This window comes from Vidua macroura, chromosome 13, assembly GCF_024509145.1.
Source record: "Vidua macroura isolate BioBank_ID:100142 chromosome 13, ASM2450914v1, whole genome shotgun sequence".
Lineage (NCBI taxonomy): Eukaryota > Metazoa > Chordata > Aves > Passeriformes > Viduidae > Vidua > Vidua macroura.
Window position 1 is genome coordinate 1294418 of NC_071583.1, and position 7919 is coordinate 1302336.

The 7919-nt window shown below is 46.0% G+C and overlaps 1 long non-coding RNA gene across 2 annotated transcripts; it reads right to left on the reverse strand.

Moving 5' to 3' along the window:
- Nucleotides 1-2747: 2747 nt before the first annotated feature.
- On the reverse strand, nucleotides 2748-6829 carry LOC128813802 (uncharacterized). 2 transcript variants are annotated; one of them, XR_008439185.1, is made up of 3 exons: nucleotides 6549-6829; nucleotides 4020-4136; nucleotides 2748-3402 (listed from the first exon to the last, which is right to left on the reverse strand). It is a non-coding gene; the product is annotated as an uncharacterized LOC128813802 (long non-coding RNA). The 2 variants fall into 2 exon arrangements; XR_008439186.1 differs by having other exon boundaries at nucleotides 6745-6827.
- Between the last annotated feature and the right edge of the window lie 1090 nt (nucleotides 6830-7919).

Here is a 7919-nt window from a genome sequence, read left to right on the forward strand (position 1 = left end):
ATCCATAAGCATTAACAGCAGCAGCCAGGGAAGGACAAAGCTCAGGGCTACAAGAGTCTGGCTGTTGTTCCTGCTTCACCCCCTGGCCAGGGATGAGCATCCCTCGTGCTGCTCACAGCCCGGGGAAGCTTCCAGATGGAAATGTGCTCAGGAGGGTGGAGAGCCCCTCCACATCCGTGCAGCCCTGCTGCTTCTGGGACATCTCAGGCCATGGGGAGGCCTGGAGTGAGCAGGGAGAGCTCTTCCCACCTCCCACGTCTGCCAGCCCCATCCTCGGATTTCCTGAGAACGGCTTCCCAGGGCCAGAGGGCAGGGATGGCTGGGACATGGGGCAGGAATTGTTCCCTGGCAGGGTGGGCAGCCCTGGCACAGGGTGCCCAGAGCAGCTGGGGCTGCCCCTGGATCCAAGGCCAGGTTGGACACTGGGGCTGGAGCAGCCTGGGACAGTGGGAGGTGTCCCTGCCATGGCAGGGGTGATCCCTAATGTCCCTTCCAGCCCAACCCAGCCTGGGAGCATTTCCTCCTTTCTCACAGTCAGAGAAACACCATTCTCCTCCCCTGGGGTCAGCAGACAGTCACAACTCTCTCTTACTTGCCTCCCTTTTCCTCCCTTCGAGTCCAGGCCCTGGCAGGTGGATCAGAGGCTCTGCCAGGTCACTCTGCCCAGTGGGACAATGCCAAGACCCAAAGGCAAGAGGCCAAGCAGTACCTTGGCAATGGCTTTCCTCAGAGCCAGCTCCTCCTCGGTGCAGGAGGCTCCTTTCAGAGCTAACTGAGCCAGAGGTGTTTCATTTACTGCCTTTAGCAGTGATATAAAACTGCTGCAGGTTTTGCCAATATCCATTAATGAGAATAACTTCAGAGCTCATTTTTGTCTCAGATATCCAGATTGATTCCTGAACACAAACCCACCAGCTATCTGACAGCACTTAATAGTTATTGCTTCTTCTTTTTCTCCCCCCACAATAAAATAATAAAAAAAAAAGTTTTCCTCATTTTATTTTTAAAGCTGAAACTTAAAGGAATCTCAGAGAAAGGAAATCTCAGACAATGTCATTGTCCACCATCGGTATTCACTACATTTCATTTATTTATTCATCTCCTCACTGCCAAACAAATGCACCTTCACAGTTTCCTGCATTTATAAGGACAAACTTAAAATTATTTCCTCTGTTTTCCACGTGGCTTTTCTCATGATTAATTTGTTCAGACCTTCAGACAAAAACACCTGCATTTATCTCCTCTGGCCAGGTGGAAGGTACTTATCCAGCTATGCATGAAATAAACAAACATACCCGTTACTGCCTGAGGAAAAATGTTCTTTCGAACACAACTTCCAAATTGCTGAAGATGCCTGAAAAAATAATTTTTAAAAGCCCCAAAACAATCATGTGATATTTTTGTAATGTGATGTGACCAGCAGGCCAAAAAGCTGACCTTTGACATCATCTGATACTGTTTCTAGTGAAAATGGCCTGAACACAATCCCAGGATCATCGAGGTTGGGAAAGACCTCCAAGACCATGGAGCCCCCACCTTGTCACCAGCCCAGAGCACTGAGTGCCACCTCCAGGCATTCCTTGGACACCCCCAGGGCTGGGGACTCCACCAGTTTGAGGCACACACGCTCCACGTGAGCCTCATCCTGAATTTCCTCATTCCCCTGGATAAATTCTGTCCGAGGTGTTAAACACTGATGGCAGCAGCATGTCCCTGTCACTCTGTTACTGCACTTCTCACTGCGACAGGGGGTAAAGGCCACTATGGTTTAATTTTACTATTTAATTGCATTAAGATTACTTCTTAAAACCTTAACAAAACAGATTTAATACAGATGTTCAATGGGAGTGCAGCAGGGATATAATTGAGGGCTGTTACCCAGAGAAGCTTCAGCAGCAGAGGGTTATGGTATTTTTAGTGCCCTATTAAAACAGCACAGATACACAGGAACATTTTCAGGGACATCTTGTCACATAAATAACTGGACCATTACTTTCATACATTGTACACTATATAAAATGTTAATAAACCTTCAAAAACAGCCCTACATTATAGAAACATGTTTTATATTCCAGAAAATATTTGGAAGGTCAGGGGAAGCACCTGGGGACCAGGGATGCTGCTGGAGCCAGGAGAGGACATCACAAGTGGGAGCAGCTTCAGCTTCATAAAGCAAATCAAAACATGACCCTACAGAGAGCAGGGGCTCAGGGTGGGCTCAGCCCAGGATTCTCAGTCATTATTGGACCAGAACATCATTCCTCACCAGATAGCATCCATCAGAGAAGATATATGAGCCCCAGACAGGTCCAAAATATGTGCTGTGGTTTTCTGGAGTAGCTAAAGAGCAAAACACTTCAAAGTTTGGGCTGTTTCTTGTTTGACTCAGCATGTGAAAGCCATTGTGCTCACTGTGCTCTCCTGAGGAGGGCCATAAATCAGGTAGAAAAGCCCACAGCCAGAGCTCCCTCCCAGTGCTGCTGTAATTTCCAAAACCCTTGCAAGGCTCTGCGAGCCACTGGGGTTTGATTTAAGAGCTCCCATACCCTGCTGGAGCCACAGAAGAACTCTGGGTGAACTCAGCCCTGTCTGGAAGAGCCCCTTCCAAACTGTCCCAAATCCAGCTGGGGATTCCAGCACCACAGACAGCAAAAACCATTTTATTCACCAGAGACTTTCTTATGGGCTCAAAGGATGTGTATTTGAGGTTGGGCAAGCACCAAAACCCCACACTGCTCCAACCAGGAGTTCTGGGCATTCATTTGTCACCAAGGGCACCTCCTGAGGGCCAGCACTGATGTGCCAAGTGCTTGAAGCTGCACAGGGGCAGGGCAGAAAAATAAAACCACCACAAAACTCTGAATTATTACTGAAATTCACTGTTTATATTGATCTCCCTTAATAAGGGAAAGGAACAGCAAAGAGGAAAATTATAGAATAAATCAATCACAGAATGGTTTGGGCTGGAAGGGACTTCAAAGAGCATCTAATTCCAACCTCTGCCATGGGCAGGGACATCTTCCACTAGACCAGGTTTCTCCAAAGCCCATCCAGCCTGGCCTAAATATCAAATAGAATATTATAACCCCACACATCATTTACCCCCCAAACTGCAGCACCCTGCCAAGGAAATAGTGAAAAGACTCACTCCAGCCCAGCACAGGGCTGTGTATCACTGGGTACTCACTCAAATTTCCTGTGCAGCAGCAGCAGTTCCTGCTCCCACCCCTCTGCAGAAGCAGGATCTGCTCTGATGTGAAATCACCACACAAAGAAAGGTTTAGAAAGGCACAAAATCCACAGGCTGGGTTTCTTCCCCCCTTGAAAACTGAAGACTGACACAGCCAACTCCAAGCCAAGAAAGGGGAGGGATTGCTTGATTTAAATTGTCCTGTTCTGTACCTGTAAAAGAATAAATACTTATATTAATCAATTAGGGAAAACCAGGAGGACAACAGGGCTCTCTGCACTGCTTTCTGAAGAACCAGTCTCAGCTGCTGTGATGTTTCAGCAAAATCATCTCTCTTAGTGGCTGACACAAAGCTCACACTTAAGAGGAAAAGAGCATCAGGACCAAGCCCAAATATTGCTCCAAAAAAAGGGAAATTACTTTTCATTACTTTTGAGCCCATTTCTTCCCCAGCAAACATCTGATGGAGACAATTGTTCATGGCTGATATCAGTGGATTTAAGCTGCAAGTGCTTGGGGTGTCCTGTGCAGAGCCAGGAGTGAGAATTGGATGATCCCTGTGGGTCCCTCCCAGCTCAGGATATTCTGTGATATTTAAATCTGATATTTAAATCCCTGGCTTGCCCAGCTGGGTGCAGAATTCAGGCATTTCACTCCTGCTTCCCTCAGCCAGGAACCCTCAGTGAGGCTGGAGGGATTTTCATTCTGTAGAGACAGCAAACTGCTCACTCCCACTTTCAGAACGCCTGAAAGAATTTTATATTCTCTTTAAAATAATAAACAAATATTCAAAAATCCTTTTTCTAACATCCCCTTTTCTGGTGCTTACAGCTCTCCATCAGCTCCACGGACACACTGAGCAGAGATCCAGGAGCACACCCAGGGGACAGGCAGGGATAGAATTCCTGCTGCTCCCATGGACTCGCTGACTCACTGGTGGAAGCTGCTGGAGAAGGCAATAAAAGCCAAACAGATAATGGCTGCACTGTAGAGAAAATGTTCAGCAATTAAATGAAAATGGAAGATCTTTTATATGTGCCACATTTGCATCTTCTCACCAGGCAACTAAAAAAAGCCCCATAAAGAAGTAAAGAAAATATTTAAAGTTTACTTTACAAAGTGCTGAGAAAAAAATGAAGGCTTGCATACACGGTTTTATTTATGAAAGTGGAGAAACTAAATGTATTTTTGGAGAGGAATTTTAAAAGTGTTAAAATTAGGCATTTAGGCACTGGAAAAGTGTTCCAGAAGTAACACAGCGTACCAAGATTATCGACTTAATGGGGTTCCAAAAATAAATTGAATTAAAATTTTGAAGCTTAGGTAAAGTGCATTAAACACTGATAAATTAATAACATGTAACATGGAAATTAAATAGGAGTTCTGCCTTCATAGCAAACACACATGGAAAACTTCACCTCAAATAGACAAAAATTAAAAGCACCTTGAGATCCATCACATCTTCAGATCACACTGGAAAAACTATTTTTCTGCATTATACTCTCATTATAGTCACTCAAATTAATGTATAACTATCAGAGAGAGAAAATATTAGGAAAAGGGAACCTGTAATAGTCTTCTTAGGAATTGTATTAACTAATTAATCCTGACAAGCAACAGTTTCACTCAAGTCTTAACGATTTCAATTTGAGCTCCCAAAGAGCTTCCTGCCACTCTTTATTTCTCATGAGTTAAGTGCTTTTTTGGCCAAATGCTGACATTCCCTTTCACCCTCTTTTACCTTAAAACCAACCCCCTTTCCTGTCACTCTTTGCCTGTGAAAAAAGTTGCTTTCCTTCTTTTCTCTAAGCCCTCTTTAACTCCTGGAAGGGGACTTAAGGTCTCCCTGGAGCCTCCTATTTCCCAGGCAGTCACAGCCTCCCACCTTTAAATCACACAGGTTTCTGACAGAGAGGAATTGCAGATTTATTCCATGTCCTGCAGAAGGTAAATAAAGAAGGGAACGCCTTGCAAACACCACTTGCACTTGCTGAGTTTGTTTACTCCCAGATCCAGGATGCTGCAGGTCCCAGGGCTGAGGATTAGCAGCAGCAAAGGACAAGGACAAAGGGTTTGGGCTGAGTTCTGGGACAAACAAACCCATCTGAGGCCTCAGGGGGGAAAAAATGCAAATGAGCAGCTCTGTGTCTAAATATTGGCTTTCAAAACAAATGCTTACTCGGATTATTCAGGTGATTCAAATTATCAGGGCATTGGCAAAGGGAATTCCTGGAAGCTTTGGCTATCAACTGAAGGAAACAGAGTGGGACCCTGGAAGTGGGTTAAAAAGTTCAGCAAAGCTGTTCAAACACTGGGTGAGATACAAAGGTTCACAGGCATTAAAAAAGCTGGGTCTGGCTGTGCTGGGCTGTTGCTCTGCATCCCTGAGCTTTGTGCCACGTCAGGAATGTTTTCCCTGGAGCTGGCCAGGGTCTGAGGGAGCTGGCTGGCCCTCAGGCCTGAGCTTGGCTAAAGGCAGGTCCAAACCATGCTCCAAATGGGCTGGCAAATCCTGCTGGGGCCAGGGGGGAAATAACACCCAGGGGCTGCTGGGGACACCCCCATTCCACCCACGGTAACCAAGCACTCTCCATGGCTTTCCTGAAAACTTAGTCCTGCCAGCGTGGAAGGGCTGGATCACATAAATAATATGTGATATTTACTAATGGCTGCTAATTGCAGAATTAGTGCCAGGGTAACGAGACTCACGGAATATAATGATGGCCCTAGAAGACACGCCTGCTGCTAGCTCAGAAATACTCCTGGGTTTTATAGAGCTCAATTCAGTGCACACAGAACCTAAAGCAAGACAACAACCAGTCCCCTGCTCTTTTGTGCTTAAACAAGGAAAAGTCACCAACTGTCAGTGAGACAAAAAACAACAAAATTTATGCCTCCATCAGTTCAGGCCATTCCCCTTTGTGCTGTCACTACAGGACCTTGCAATAGGGCACACCACATTCATACACACAAGTACCTGTATCACAAAAATGTCTTTTTCATAATACAGAAATTACCAAGTGCCCAGAAGCCAGCTCATAAAATAGGGACATTATTCATTTGTAATATCTTGGAATCTAACTTGATTAAAACACTCCTCACTGTGGGAGTAGCTCAGAAATGTGGCTGGGCATTGGACGCCCCAGCCCTGAGCCCTGCTGTCCCCTTGGGGAGTGCTTATGACATTTGATTGATCAGACCTTTGGAATTCCAGAGCTCTGTGCCCCAGCTCAGCCCCCAGCCTTGCCAGGAGTGTTTGCTCAGGGAGATGGATGGGACAGGACCACAGGAGAGGATTACAGGACAGGCTGTAAGGCCTGAGCCCCCCAGTCACTCCTTCAGCTGAGGAGCTCCTGACCTGTTCCTTGGCATGAGCAGCAGCTTCCCAGGGATCACTCAGCACATCTGAGAGACAGAGAGGGGCCCGGGAGTTCTGGAACTCAGCCACTGGCTCAGGCTGAATTTCCAGCTGCACGTGCAAGTACTGCACTGCCCAGTGCAAGCAGAGTTTGCAATTCCAGATGGAGTGTGCCTAATGTGAATGCTGTACATACATTTTTGACGACTGCTGCAATAGCTACATCCCCTTTTTCAAAGGAATTTGTGCACTGGTGGGAGAAATTCCATGGGATTCCACAGACACTTGGGCACTTCTGGAACTCTGCTGTTGTATCATCATTGATCTCAGCCTTCCACTGTGACATAAAACCTGATCTTGGACATGAAGAGCTCTGAGAAATAACAGCAGATTTGAGATTGGGCACATTGTATTTAATATTAAATAAAGCTCAGCATTTCCCTCTTTCTTCCTCTGCTGCTTTATAGATCCAATAACCTTTATCTGCATTCCAGATGTCGGGAGAAGAGCAACTGCTGTTTGCAAAGCATTTGCAAATGAAAAGCACTACATAAATGTAAGGTAAGCTATTATTGCTATAGTTCCTTGAAGCTGATAATACCATTACACCCCCAGGGATGCTGGGCAGCCTCTCATAATGAAGTCTAATTCAGCATAGTGAATAATGGAATTATGCAGAAGCAACAGTTTCCTCTTCTCCTTGGACTAACTGAATTCAACGTGGCTTTCTCTGTTCTTCTCAGACACCTGTGCTGCTTCCAGTGGGACACTGTGTTCTGGGAAAACAAGCACTCCCACAAATATTCAAAATACAAATGAAAAACCTTTGCTGCTTTAGATTAACCTTTGAAACATGGCATCAGAAAGAAAAAAAAAAAAAAAGGGGGGGGGGGTTTATGGCTTTAAACTGAAAGAGTAAGTTTAGATTGGTTTAATGAAATTAATTGTTCCCTGGCAGGGTGGGCAGCCCTGGCACAGGTGCCCAGAGCAGCTGGGGCTGCCCCTGGATCCCTGGCAGTGCCCAAAGCCAGGCTGGACACTGGGGCTGGGAGCACCTGGGACAGTGGGAGGGGATAGATCCTTAATGTCCCTTCCCACCCAAAGCAGTCTGGGCTTCAGGGATTATTTGTGGTGAAGTGTACCCAGCCATCAGTGCAGGGCTGACACACAGAGCCTGGGCCAGCCACAGGCACACAGGGACGCTGGCTCCAGTGTTTGAAACATAAATCAGTAAGAGGAAATAAGTAAGAATCCAAGAGAAATCAAAAACATTGGATTGCAACAAAAGGGCATCAGTCTGATCTAAATATCCTCAAAGCCAAGCAATCAAACTTGGCCAAGTCTTCCAGCAGATTTTGGGAACCACCAGCT